Source organism: Petaurus breviceps, unplaced genomic scaffold, assembly GCF_028583685.1.
Source record: "Petaurus breviceps papuanus isolate PSGF00001 unplaced genomic scaffold, PetGlider_PUasm1.0 90879, whole genome shotgun sequence".
In the NCBI taxonomy this organism is placed as follows: Eukaryota; Metazoa; Chordata; class Mammalia; order Diprotodontia; family Petauridae; genus Petaurus; species Petaurus breviceps.
In genome coordinates, this window is record NW_027187368.1 from 13,236,096 (window position 1) to 13,250,945 (window position 14,850).

Below are 14,850 nucleotides of genomic sequence, written 5' to 3' on the forward strand. Positions count from 1 at the left end.
AAAATTTGAATTAAAAATATTTTTTTAATGAATGTTAAAAATTGTCTTCACATACAATTGGGGAGCAATAAAATACTGTTTAAAGTGGGAGGAGGGAGAAAGAGTAGTTAGACACCTTTTTTGAGTTTGGAGAGAACTTTTCATACAATACTTCATCTGAGCCTCAGTAATACAGTAAGCTGGGTAATACAGGTATTAAACTCATTTTACAGATGTAGAAACTGAGTCTCAGGTTAAATAACTTGATTTTGATCACATGGTTATTAACTATCATAGGTAGAATATAAACACAATTCTTCCTGACTCCACATCCATGATTATCCATTTATACCAATGAAGTGTGTCTTACTCTCTGCCTGTTATATTGTCTCCTTGGAAAGCAAGGTTGTCAGATGGTTTTGCATACAACATTAATAATGACAACTGCAAGTCCTTTGTTTGAGACCTAATCATACATAAATTTTCATATTTGGTTTGCTGTAAAACTGCCTTATTTTCTCAATTTTCAATCAGGAACCAGAGTTGTGCTTTAGGCTTTATTTTTTGTTAGATATTTTATGGATATTAATACACACATATTGTTATGGTTGAAACGAGCACTGGGCTTGGAGTCAGGATACTTAGGTTAGGATGGTTCTGACACTAGATATGTGGCCTTGGATAAATAATTTCTCTTAACTTATTTTTATTATCTGTAAAATGGGCATACCTCACAGAGTTGTGAGGATCAAATGAAATAATTTATGCAAAGCACTTTTAAAGCTATATGATTATATATGAGACCTCATTCGTTTGGACCTGGGAAGAATCTGAATATTAATAAATTAACAGTTCACATTTTAAAGGCTTACAAAATACTTCATAAAACCTGTAAGATAGGTTGTATGGGATTGAATAATCTTAGATTTAGAGCCAGAAGAAATCTTAGAAATCATGGAATTCCCCTTGTGTTTTAGATATTTTCATTTTTTTTTTTTTTGTTTGTGAGTTGTTTTTTTTCCTTAAATGAGGGTAGTCAGGCAAGGATGTGACTTACCCAGGGTCTCAAAAGCAGTACAGCCAGGATTTGGTGCCAGGACCTTTTGAGTGCAAATCCTACACATTTCAGCTTTCTACCTCTTCCCTCGGATTTTAACAGATGAGGAAACTATTTAGTTTGCCCAAAGTTATACAGCTACTTAAATGGCAAAGCCAGGACTTGAACTTGGGTATTCTTTTTATAGGGCAGCTAGATGATGCAGTGCTCTAGCACCAGGCGTGGAATCCAAAAAAGACTCATCTTCCTGAGTTCAAATTGAACTTCAGACATTTACTAGCTGTGTCACCCTGGGCAAGTCACGTAACCCTTTTTGCTTCAGTTTCTTTATCTGTAAAATGAGCTGGAGAAGGAAATGGCAAACCATTTCAAGTATCTTTGCCAGGAAAACACTAAATGGGGTCACGAAGAATCAGATACCACTGAAATGAGTGAACAACATTCACTTTATGGTCCAGTCTTTTTTCTCTACATCAGGTTTCTTTTAAAGCGTCTATAGCACCTGTTATTCATAGGTGTTCTATTCGAGAACTAAACTCGATATTATAATTGGGTACATTTTGGTTACTATGTCTCCACTGGGTCTGTGACCTCATCAGTGTGGGTACTCCCTCTCCTACAAATTACAACTAGGGCAAAGCTTCTTTTGCACAATTCCTGCCTGAGCCCTTTCATTAATTCCCCGTAGCATTATCTATGTAATGCTTTAATTCTCTTAGCATTTTGTGGCTATCTTGGCAACATTTAATTTGACCATTTACTGTTTCTTGTTTGACTAGCCATACTGAAATACTATGGTTTTTTGTTTTAAAGTATTTTAGTAATTTAAAATTATACTGAGTTCCATTCTTTGTTGATAAAAATGCTATGCAATTAACATAGCATTTTGCTTATATATCCTAGATTCTTAAGTACTTGAAGTTTTCTTTTTATAAAATATCCAACTTATTCTCCTTACACTGTTCATTTATGTAGCCACTATTTTTTCCATAATGTAGAGGTAATGGTTCAAATTCAGAATTAGAATTAATTGAATTAATAAAGTTTTCTTTAAAATACAGAAAAAAAGAGTAATGTTAAATAGATGCCAAACTTGCATTGTTTCAGAGCCCCAAGAACATTGGTTTTTGTGTCCTTGATCTCTTAAAATTTTTCAAGTAAACTTTTATTGGTGGCGCGTGTGTGTGTGTGTATAACTAGAGTTTCTTCCATTATCCTTCCCGTTTCCCTCCCAGTGAAACATTCTGTATGACAATGGGGGGTTTTTTGCTCTTTAAAAAAAATTTTTTTTTTTACTGTTTTTTAAAGGGGGGGCACCAAAACCAGCCGGCTCATTGAAAAAGTTTGAAAATATATGCATTGTACCTGTGGATCTCCTACTTATGCAAAGGATTGGGGTAGGAGTTGGAGAAGCTATCATATGTTTCTTTGGGGAAATGCTTGTTCTTTGTAATTTTGCAACATTTACTTTATTTTTGTGGTACTTTCCATTATATTGTTGTAATCATTTTGTATATATTGTTTTCTTTGCTTTGCTTACTTCACTTTGCCATCAGATCATGCAAGTCTTTTCCATGTTTCTCTGTATTCATTATGTAGCACAGTAATATTTCATTACATTTATGTATCACAATTTGTGTAACAATTCCCTAATCAATGGATATTTACTTTGTTGCCATTTCTTTGCTACCACATAAAGAAGTGCTATAATATAGTCTTGGTGTATATGGAGACTTCCTATCAGCGACATCGCATTTAAATGAGAAATTTTGTTTTTTGAAACTTCTTTTAGGTAAGCAGTTAAAGAAACATAGACTTTTAGATCTTAAAAGCATTTCATGGTTTACAGAGTGCTTTTTTCATCACAATCCCATATAAGCATTATTATCCCTACTTTACAGATGAAGAAAATTAGACTCAACTTAAAAAAAACATGTAGCCTAATCCTCTTAATTTTATAGCTTGGAAAACTAAGGTCTGGAAAATATAAGTGATTTTTCTCAAGGCACAGAGATAGAAAGTAGTGCTCTGATTGGACCTCTTAAATCCATTGCCCTAGGCATATTGCCAAGAAAATATAACGAGTGAATGCTAAAGTCAGGTCCAGAATCTGGGTCCTGGGATTGTAATCTTGTGCTACCATCCTTTACATCCCCTACCTTCTTTATTTGTCATATAAATATATAGTATGATGGTAAAAAAAAAAAAAAAGAGTTTCCAACAGTAAAACAGTTAAAACAGTTCTTAGCATTGTTTGCCTATAAAAGCTGTTATTTTCTTCAGCAATACTTGATATATTTACTGTAGAAATCTGTCTTCCTTATGAATGATTGATTTACAGCACATGGATTTTTTAAAAATCTTGCTCCCTAGATAGAACTTGCCTCATAAATATTAGGGTTATAGTTTGTAAATTGTTTTGGCTAGTTTGTTAATTTAGAATTCCACTGCAAACTAGCTTCCGCATAACTGTACCAACTACGGGGGGGGGGGGGGGGGGGGGGGGAGGCTGCTAAAACACCATTATTAATTGGTTTTTCTGTGTCAAACAACTTGATTTTATCTTTAGTTGCTAAAAATAAAAGGCAGTGTGGTAGAACTGAACTTGGAATCAGAAGTCCTGGATTTGAGTCCCAGGATGGCTTTCAGTACCTTTCTGAACTTTACCTTTCTGAATCTTAGTTTTCTCTTGTAAAATGAAGGGATTGGTTTACTTTAGAATTCAACTTTCTGATCCGTGTGATGTTGATAATATTTGTAACCTCACGAGGTTATTAAGGAGAAAGCAACTTGTGAACTATAAAGTGCTATAGAAATGTGAGCATATATAAGAAATGATGCAAAGTGAAATGAGCAGAACCAGGAGAATTTTGTACACAGTAATAGCAACATTATGCAATGATCAACTATGATATACTTAGCTCTTCAATCTAAGACAATTCCAAAAGACTGATGATGAAAAATACTATCCACATCCAGAAAAAGATCTGGGGAGTCTGAATGCAGATCGAAACATACTATTTTCACTTTTTTGTTTTTTTCTTCCTTGTAGCTTTTCCTTTTTGTTCTAATTCTTTCACAACATGACTAATATGAAAATATGTTTAATATGATTTATACATATAACCTATATCAGATTGCTTGCTGTGTTGGGGCGGGGGAGAATTCAACATCTTATAAAATGAATGTTGAAAACTAAAAAGAAAAAAATAGTGTTTGGGGGGGAAGTGAGTATATATATTTGTTAAAATACGCACACACACATATTAGAGGGAAGAAGCAGAGCAGTTGCTGATCTGCATGTGGAAGATTCCTTCACTAGGTGTACCCTACATCAAGACCTGATTTTATGGGTATAGGAAACTCCTAGTGAGGAAATTCCCCTTCTGTATAGATGAGCAGTTAGTCTGCAAGTCAGTAAGGGCAGGAGGTAGATGGAGAGTGTGTAAAGGGGATAAATAGAAGACCAGAAATGTAGGTAAGAAGTAGGTTTGTGTAGAATTTTAAAATTCTAGTCAGATGATTTGTGTTTCCTAGGGGAAATAGGGAGTCACTAGAGATTTTTGAGTTAGCAGAGTGAAGTGTTTCAGTCTTTTTATTATTAATGATAGAAGAAAGAGAGAATGAAAAAAAAAAAGAAATTTTGCTGATTCTTAGTCCATTCAGGTCAATAAACTTCCATTTTAAACAATGCATAACAATGTTTTCTGGATTTTTTCTCAATCACATTGCAGTTTTATCCCATTTTAGGTCATGTAGAATCATATTAATGATCTCTTGTTTTTTTATTATGGTCTGAATTTTTAATGGGAAAAAATAGTGAAGAGATTTTCTTATAGCTGATTGATAAAGTCCTGTTTTAAAATTTTAGCCTAAAAAACAAGACTCCTACAATGCCCAAGGAGTCAGTGCCCTAAGACTTTGTTAGATGAATCCTATTGCACAAATGACTTGATAGTAGAAAGAACACTAGATTAGATTCAGAAGATCTGGGTTCAGATCCCACAAACTATATGGCCAAGGATAAATCTCTTCACCCTATGAATTTCCCATCCCCCCAAAACTAACAATTTTCTTAACTATAACCAGAAGAATAGTATTGCACTGCCTTTTTTTGAGAGCCATTGTGGGAAAAAAATGCTTTGTGAATCATGAAGTCTTAACTGTTACTAGCAAAAGGAATAAATTATATTATGGTCTGAAGCAGCCAGGTGTTTCTGGGTGGATGCTAAGTGTCTTGAGTGTGGATTTGATCCCCAGGTCATCCTGACACTGGGGCCAGTGCTCTTACTCGCTGTGCTACCTGGCCGCCCCAATTTCATAGCATTTTAATGTTTACAAAGAGCAGTGCTCATGCTCCCATGAATTATGCAATACAAATAATATTCCCATTTTACAGATGAATTAAATGAAAGAGTGAGGGAAAGGGAAGTGTTGATAGGTATTTCATATAGGAGAGTTGAGAAAAGAACCCACATCTTCTGCTTCTTATCTAATATACATCCCACTCCTTAAAAATAGATAATAAAGCTGGTTCACTCTGTTAGGGACTGGCCTTCACATCTAAATGAATAACGGATGTACTTAAAATTTTTCTAATTTGAATTATTGAAGTTTAACATCAGTAGTAGCTTCTTGTCTAACAAGGAGCCATGATGTTGAGAAAAGAGAAATGGAAAATATAAATTATTAGAGTATTTTAAAGTGGCATGATTTGGGAGACAGTCCTTAGATCCACTAAGAGTAGGGTTCAGTACTTGCCTCTGATACTGGCACATCCCTTCACCTCTCAGGTGCTCTAGGCAAATTTAAGACTTGTAAGTTGTGACGATGCTGACCTACATAGCTAGAAGGAGTTTTCTCATCTGAGAGTTCCATGTATCAGTGAAATCACAGATCCAATTCCTATCCCTGTAATTGGGGTATAACTTTTTTTAGACCTTTATATTAGGTAATTTAAGAAAGGGCATAGTAGCCCCATTGTGTTCCCTTAGAACCTCTTCAGGCTCATTTTCTATTGTGAAATAAGGAGTTTTAGACTAGGTGACTTTTGTGGAGTCAGAAGATTAAGTGTCATGTGAGAGGAATAGCAAAAAAGCCAATGTCCCCATCATAAGTGTAAGAGGAATAAAATGTAAGAAGACTGGCAAGGTACAGCAAGAAGGCTTGGTCAGGGTTTTAAATGTCGAACAAAATTCTGTTTTTGATCCTGACAACAACCTTGGGAAGTAGGTGCTATTATCATAATTTTACATTTGAGGAAACTGTAAAATGAAAGTAATAGAGATCCATTGGAATTTGAATCGTAAAGTGGTAGTGTGGTTGGACCTATGCTTTAGGAAGATCACTGACAGCTGATTGGAGAATGAATTGGAATGAGGAGGGATTTGTTTCAGGAAGATTTGTAGTGAAGGCTATTTGTAGTGGTCCAGGCATGAGGTGGTAAGGGCCACATCATTGTGGTGGCTGTGTGAGTAGAGAAAGGAAGACTTACAAGAAAGATGTTGTGAAGGTAGAATTGGCAACAGATATGTGAGGTGAGTACAAATAAGGGGTCAAGTATGACATTGAGGTTGTAAGCCTGGGCTGCCCAGAGAATGGTGCAGGCCTGGACATTCTCCTTAGTGAACATACTTAGTGGACATTCTTCATAGTGAAATCAGGAAGTTGAGAGGGCTTGGGAAGAAAAACAAGTTCTGTTTTGGCTCTGTTGAAAAATCTACCAGATGTCCGTTTTGAGATATCCAATAATCAGCTAGCCATGTGAGATTGGAGATTAGGATAAAGGTTAGGGCTGGATAAATAAATAAAGAAAATTATCTGTGTTGAATCCATGGAAGTCGATAAGATCTCCAAATGAGGTATTATAGAGAGACACGATCAAATCAGTTAATAAACCATTTATTAAGCACCTATGTATTAGACACTGTGGTAAGCCCCCTTGGGTGGGGAGTACAAAAAGAGGCCAAAAAAACCAGCGCCTGACCTCAAGGAACTCACAATCAAATAGGGAAAACAATAGGCAAAAAAAAAAAGTACAAATAAGCTATATACACAGGAAAAATAGGAAATAATTAAAAGGGAAAAAGTATTAGAATTAAAAGGAATTGGGAAAAGCTTACTGTAAAAGATGGAATTTTAATTGGTCTTTGAAAGATGTCAGAGCAACCAGTAGACTGAGATGAGGAGGGAGAATATTCCAGGCATGAGGAACAGTCAGAAAAAATACCTGGAGCCAAGAGTGAGAATGTTTTGTTTATGGATCAGCTAGAAAGCCAGTGTCACTAGAGTACATGCTGATGATAAGTAAGATATAAGAAGACTGGAAAGGTGGGTGGAGGTTGAACATCCCCTTTAGGAAAATCACTTTGGTGACTGAATGGAGGATGGGTTGGAGTAAGGAGAGACCTGAGGCAGGAAGATCCACCAACAGGCTAGTTCAGAGGTCCAAGCATGAGGTGGTGAGGGCCTGCACCAGGTGTGGCAGTGTCAGAGGAAAGAAAGGAGCACATTTGAGAGATTTCAAAGGTGAACTCAGCAGGTCTTGGCCAGATTGGATGTGGGGTGGGGGAGAAGGAAGTGTTGAGTTTCTTGACACCTAGGTTTAGAGGTGGTACCCTTGACACTAACAGGAAAGTGGGAGGGGGAAGGTGGTGTTTAGAGGGAAGGATAATGAGTTCACTTGTAGACTTGCTGAATATAAGATGTTTACTGAACATCCAGTTCAAAATATCTGAAAAACCATTGGAGATGAGATTTTGAGGTCAACCCAGAGATTAGGGCAAGGTTGGTGGATTTAAGAATAATCTGCATAGAGATGGTAATTAAATCAGTTGGAGTAGATGAGATCAGAAAAGAGGACCTAGGACAGCCTTGTTGGACACCTACAGTTAGAAGATGTAATTTATATGAAGATCCAGCAGAAGAGATTGAGAAGTGGTCTGATTGGTACTTGTGAGTTACATACAATTAGTGGTCATGACCTAGAGGAAGATTTCAGCAAAGGATATAAAGGAGTGGTCACACAAGAGAGAACCAGGTAGGAGAACCGGGAGAGAACTGTGTCCCCCAAAAGTGAAAACTTCCTTTATACCTGTCCCCACCTTACCTAGGAAGATTCCTCCATTCCTGCCATCCTTTCCTGTAATTGGTCATTTTTTCCCAGAACCTCCATTTTCAGGAAAAGTACCCACGCTAATCATGTTCATTCTTCTTCAGGCTCCACTCCTGACTCCAGACTTCCTTCTCCACCATGCATCTTTACAGGTACCTTTCTAGTTTCCTACCCCCTGCCCTCCAGGTTCATAGCTAGCTACTAGATGATCCCTAAGGTTTCTTCTGGCTCTGACATCTTAGGATCTTTTCCTTTTAATTTGTGTAGGCAGTCATATATTCATAAATAGGATCCCCAGTTTGAGTTAATTATACCTATTCACAATGGCCTCCTATTTGAGTCTCCCTACTTTGGGTCTCTTTCCATTCAGTTGCATCTTCCCACCTAGCTTCCAGAGTGATATCCCTTAATATCAGATCTAGCCATATCACCCCCTCACTCAGTAACTCCAGTGGCTTCCTATTATCTTTAGGATCAAATATAAACTCCTTTCTAGGGCTTTTAAAGCTGTTTGCAACATGACCTCAGCCTATATTCCCAATTATATATAATATCCTTCATGTACTTTATGGTTCAGCTATACTGGCTTTCTTGATGTTCCTTACATAATATAGTTTCCGTGCCTTTATACTGGCCATCCTTCATTCCTGGAAAGTACTCCCTTCTCAGCTGTGCCTCAGAGAATCCCTCATTTCCTGCAGGTCTCATTTTGAGCACTATTTCCTACATTTTACCTTTCCTGATTTTCCCCAACTGCTAGTGCCCTCTCTCCCTAAATTACTTTGTATTCTGTGTATACTTAAATATGTGCTTGTTTTCCCTGATAGAGTATAAACTCCACCAGAGCAGGGACTATTTTGTTTTTTTGTCTTCATGTTCCCCGGTGCCTAGTATACTTTGAAAATACTATTTGGTTGATCCATCTAGGTCAGCCTTCTCATTTTACAGATAAGGAAACTGAGGCCCAGAGAGAGGAGGGAGCATGGCCAAGATCAAACAGCTAATAAGTGGTGGAGTTAAGATTCAAACACTGATCCTGTGGTTAAAAATCTGGTACTCTTTTTCCCATCACCACTATAAATCTTTTTGTAGTATTACTTAGATTTAAAATAATGTTGCTATATTCAAATAATAATGGCTTTATGATTACAAGGCAATATACATACATTATCTCATTACATCTTGATAATAACTCTTCAAGATTAGTATAACAAGTATGTGGATTTTACTGATGAGAAATCTGAGACCAGAAAAACCAATGACTTGAATATGGTCACAACTATTATGTTCTAGTGTCAAAATTAAAACTCCTTTCTTCTGACATAGTCTAGTGGTCTTATTATAACATGATAAAGCAGTGTTGGGTTTAGAATCAGAGGACACAGATTGATTGTTGCAATTATGTGCTTGTCCTACCTATGTGACCTTGGGCAAGTCACTTAACCTCTTGGAACCTCAGTTTCCTTATGTGTAAAATCGGGGTGGTGTTCTATATGGGATCAGAGTCCTTTGAAGCTCTAAGTCCTGTGATCCTAGTTGGCCCTAATTTCTGTACTCCTCTGTTTCTTCCAACCCCCTATTTTATTTCCTAGCTTTCTTTCCTGTGTTTAGTTCTCTTGGGCACCATTTTATTCTCACAGATTCTCCTAAAGATGCTGAGCATTGTTGGGCTACATGCTACAGATCAAGAATCCCTGGTGTAATTCTCACTGCCTAATGGAGGGTAACCATTTGGAATTGGTCTGAATGGTGATGGTATGTTTGACAGTTTACAAATGTGGTCGATTATTAAATAGTTAACTAGGCCTTTTCCAGCAGAGAATTAAATCTACTAGTTCATAATTTAGATCCCATCTGACAGAGTCAGACGCTTCAGGGGTCATTTTAGACAAACACTTGAGAATCTGGAGAGTTTCATAGTAATTAACTTTGCTCTTGGCTAGGGAGCAAACCAGACAGGGCAGAAAGAAGCAAGAAAAAAACCAGAGCCTGTTACTGCATTTTAACTCTTGTCTGGCTGGAAATGTACTTTTGTCTGTGAAATGATAAACAGTTAAATAGTCTAAAGTTGGGTTGTGGAGGTCTTCTTAGTCTGAGTGGCTGTCGTTCTCTTTAGCTGAGATCCTGTTTTATGATATTATGATTCCCCATTTTGACAGTTTGTCAAAATTACTAATAACTCTATTTCTAAAGCACTTTAAGATTTATAGAATGCTTTCACCACACCAGCCCATTAAGGTAGATTGTATTTGTGCATTGCAGATGAGGCTCTGAGAGCTTGAGTGGCTTGCCCAGTGATAGATCTAGGACTCAAACCCAGGCCTACTGACACCAAGTTCAGTGCTTTTTCCCATGCTGCTATGTGGTCTTACCAGAAGTGGGTTAACTGTAGCCCCTAAAGCTTTTGTGTTCTAAGGGAAACAAAGCATGATGGACCTGTCCTTTGTGGGATCTTAGAGGCTATCCAGTCCACCACTACCACCACCCCACCCACCCTCATTGAAGAAACTGAGACCCAGAAAGAAGTGACTAAGCAGAGCCAAATTATGAACCTTTGATTCCACATTGAGCATTCTTCCCTTGGAACATGGTGCCGTGGGGTGGCTAGGTGGCTCAATGAATAGAGCACTGGCCCTGGAGTCAGGAGGACCTGAGTTCAAATCCAGCCTCAGACATGTAAACACAAAAAAACTAGCCATGTGACCTTGGGCAAGTCACTTAACCCCAATTGCCCTCCAAAAAGAAGAAAAAGAATGTTCTGCCTTGTCGTGCTTAAGTGGGAAGGTCCTAAAGTTGGCTAAGATTTTTATGCATATATATTAAACTTCTCAAGAACCCGATGAGGTAGGTACTACAAGTCTTATTATGCCTGTTTTATAATTGAGGAAGATAGAAGTTTAGATGAGGTAAAGAAGTGACTTGCCCATGCTCACCTAACTAGAAACTAATGAAAGGAAGGAAGATGTCTTTGGATCATGAAGCAGTTTTTTTTTCTTTGTGGAAAGAAGAAACACCCACTGCAGTCACTGCATTATTCAACTTTTCTTTAATGTTTTATGATTTGTAAAACTTTTCTTGTAACAACCCTTGGGGTAGTTGTATCCTTATTCATGACAGGTAAAGGAATCTGGTCCAAAGAGATAGAGATGTTTCAAGGGTCATAGACCATAAATGACAAAATCAGGACCTAGGATTTTCTGACTTGTGACAGCATGGAAGTAACACTAAACTTTTAAAAAACCCGGATTCAGGTTCTAGCTCTCCCATTTGTTAGTTGTATAACATTAAGTGAGACATAACCAGAGAAGCAACCTGATGTGGTATATACGAAGTGTTGAATTTGGAATCTGGAAACCATGATTCAGATCCCACCCCAGATACTATCATAGGTAGTCATGGGCAAATCACTTAACCTCTTGGAGCCTCAATTTTCTTATCTGCAAAAAGGAGGTTATAATATTTGATCTGTCTACCTGTCAGGGTTCTTGTGAGAAAAGAATTTTGTAATACCTTGAATAATGCCTGGCAGGTACTAGACACTTAATGCATACTTGTTGGTTAATTTCTTCCCTGAGTTTCCTCAATATGTAGAATGTGGGGGTGGGGTTAGATTATTTCTAAGGTCCCTCCCAGGTTATAGGCTAACATTAATACCCAAATATATTGTAGCTAACAAAGAAAGCTTCTAATCTTCTTACTTTTTTTACACTTAAGTTTATCTGATTATTACCTAATTACTTACAGAGACAGAACAGGAAATTAGACCTGGTGTTTTTGCATCTCAAGATACTGATCTTTTCAGGCATAGAAATTAGTTACAGTATCCTGCCAGCTATCACTGGATAAGATAAAAGTAGCAGGAGTCATTTCAAATTATTACTTAATTCTGTTGTCAGCAAGAGGTTAAAGTATTACAGAATACTTACCTTTAGAAAACTTATTGGGTAAGGTATATGGGATGGGTTTCCAAAATATGATTTGAATAAGATTAGTTCCCCTATAGTCTAAAAATGATCTGGCTTTGTGCCTAATCATGTTAATAGCTTCAAAAATTCATTACAACGTATAGTTACAAAGTATTTTGACTACATACTCTTATTCTCACAACAATCCTATGTCAGAAATTCTTCCTCAGCAGATATAGACTTCTAGAAATGAATTTATTTATCCAAGGTCAAACCAGTATTAGAGTGACAGTCAGGAGAGCCAAATTTAAATCTTCTGACTCCAATTCTTTTGCATTCTGTTATACTACTACTAAGAATATTTCTAAATCACCTGCAAATAATTATCTTGTTAACTCTGAGGTAAGTATATATTGGTTGTCTATGCCAGTGTCTTCAAAGTAAGGATAGGGACCAACTTGAGGAATGTGGCCTGACACCAAAGGATGTGTCATCCACTAGCTGGTTGTTAGATGGGTCATATATATACTACCCTCCCTTTGATAGCCCATTATGGGGTTTCCCTCTAGTTAAATTTGCCTTTACCACCCAACATTCCTCTACTGCACCCTGTTCTTCTGCTATGCAAATTCCCAGCCTTTCTTTCTTGGGGAATGTGAGGAGAGAAGAAAAAATGGCTTCTAAAGGCAATTATAGGCCGACCACGACCTGAGGACCTGCTCCTGTGCAGATACACAGCACCTTTACATGCGTATCACTAAACCCATGTCTCCCAAGATCTACCTCTTGGTTTCAAGAGTAATGACTAGATAAGAGCCCTTATTCCCCACTTTTCATTTGCAGTGGAACAGCAAGTTGAACTTAAGCAGACATGAATGGGTTACTAGGGGTCATAGATCTCATAGTGAGCTTTGATCCTGAACTCACTTCTCTTAAAAATTTCTCTTAATTGTCTAGGATACAACTGTGCTTCCAGTCTCCTAGGTTTGAAACACTGATATCATCTTAAATTTCTCACTCTTACTCATTCAGCACATCCAAGCAGGTACAAGATCTTGCCATTTTTACCTCCACATCTCTCCTTTTTTTTATCGTTTCTTTGGAGGGGGAGAAGACAGGGCACTTGTTAAGTGACTTGCCCAAAGTCACACGGCTAGTAAATGTTAAGTGTCTGAGGCTGGATTTGAACTGCTGGTGCTCTATTTATTGCACCACCTAGCCGCCCCACACTTCCACATCTCTCATATCTGACCCTTTCTTTTTATTCACACAGCTGCCACCCTAATTCAAACCCTTATCACATTAGACTCCTTAATTGATCTCCCTGCCTCAGGTCTCTTCTCTCGAATCTGTCCTCCACAAGACTGCCAGAAATAATTTCTAAATAAATAAATATATTGGGGGGTTGGGACATCTGACATTTTTTAGTGATAGTAGATTAAAAAAAAATTGAGTACCACTGGTTTATGCAGTAGAGAAAGTAATTTGGAAAGAAAGGAATTTAAATTTCCCCTTCTGTTAAAAAAAATCAGTACTTCACATCATAAAAAGTGCATCTTATGGGACTCTCAGCTAGCATGGCTGCCTGAAAAGAAACAGACTACCTTGGTCCCATATACCTACTCGAGCAAAAACCTGAAATTCATACCAGGCCAAATACTGATGCAAGAAATCCAAAGAGAGGTTATATAGTGCATATAGTATCACGTAGTTTATGACTTCTTACACTCAATCAATTACACAAAAAGTTGCCTGGAAGCCCATACCCACGAAAAGAGTGCTACAAGTACAGGCTGACAAGCCAGCAACCTCCATAAAAGCTCTGTGTCTGGGGGAAGCAGGAATGGAGACGCTTCTCTACCCTCCTCCAGAAAGCTCCACGATGGAGACCTTGAAAGGCCTAAGGAGTTTCAGAGATCAGCTCAGCTCTTGAGACTTAGACCAGGAAAGCTCAGGCCCCCAGGGTTCCCAAAGTCCTTAGCACTCTGGCCTGAGGGTTATAGAGGACCTAGAAGACTCAGGACTCTGAACCTTGAAGGACCTAATCTTGGGAGGTATAGTTTGGTATAAGAACCTATGTTCTTATGTCACTAGTATGACCCCAAAGTAAGATTAAGCAGAGGTCTAAACCTGGCCCTAGCACAAAGCTCCATTTCTAAAGGTAGAGAGATGAGTAAACTAAGATACCGGCCTTCATAAAAAATGAGTACAAATATAGAGACTCCCTCCCCATCAAAGGAGAGAGTAAGCTCTTTAACAAGAAGCATAATTCAAAGGAAAAAGTGGATTTTCCATAAGTACTATATTAATAACCTAGGGGAAAAAATCAAACAAGAGGTGGGTTTTTAAATTTGTTTTTAATGAAGTGAAAACTCTGGAGGAAAATTGTAAGGAAAATAAATAACCTAGAAGAGAGCTTGGCAAACGTCACCAGGTAACAGGCTGTCTGAGAACTAGAATAGACAAAACTGAAAGGAGTAATTCTATGAAGCAACAAGAAATATTAGGAGAAAATCAAAAGATTGAAACATAGAAGAAAATGTAAGGGTCTGATATTAAAACTGACCTAGAAAACAATTGACCTGGAAAGCAGGTCAAGGAGACATAATTTAAGAGTCATTGGACTCCTTAAAAAGCATGACTTAAAATAGCAAATCCTGGTACTATAGGAAATCATAAATTAAAACTAACCAGATCTATTAGAACCAGACGACAAAGTGAGGATAAAAGGAATCCACCAATTACCTCCTAAAAGGAATTCCAAAAGAAGTCGTTGTAGCCCAAATCTGGATATG

General features: G+C 37.5%; 1 protein-coding gene across 2 annotated transcripts in view; it reads left to right on the top strand.

The window, feature by feature from the left end:
• Window positions 1-14,850, top strand: part of CSNK2A1 (casein kinase 2 alpha 1) — a 55,903-nt gene that overhangs the window by 16,914 nt on the left and 24,139 nt on the right. The window contains exon 2 of one of the 2 annotated variants that reach the window (XM_069073882.1): window positions 8,255-8,302. The exons of the other annotated variant lie outside the window; for it this stretch is intronic. The gene's annotated coding sequence lies outside the window, so the exon portion shown is untranslated. The remainder of the gene's footprint in view (window positions 1-8,254; window positions 8,303-14,850) is intronic. 2 annotated transcript variants of the gene reach the window in all.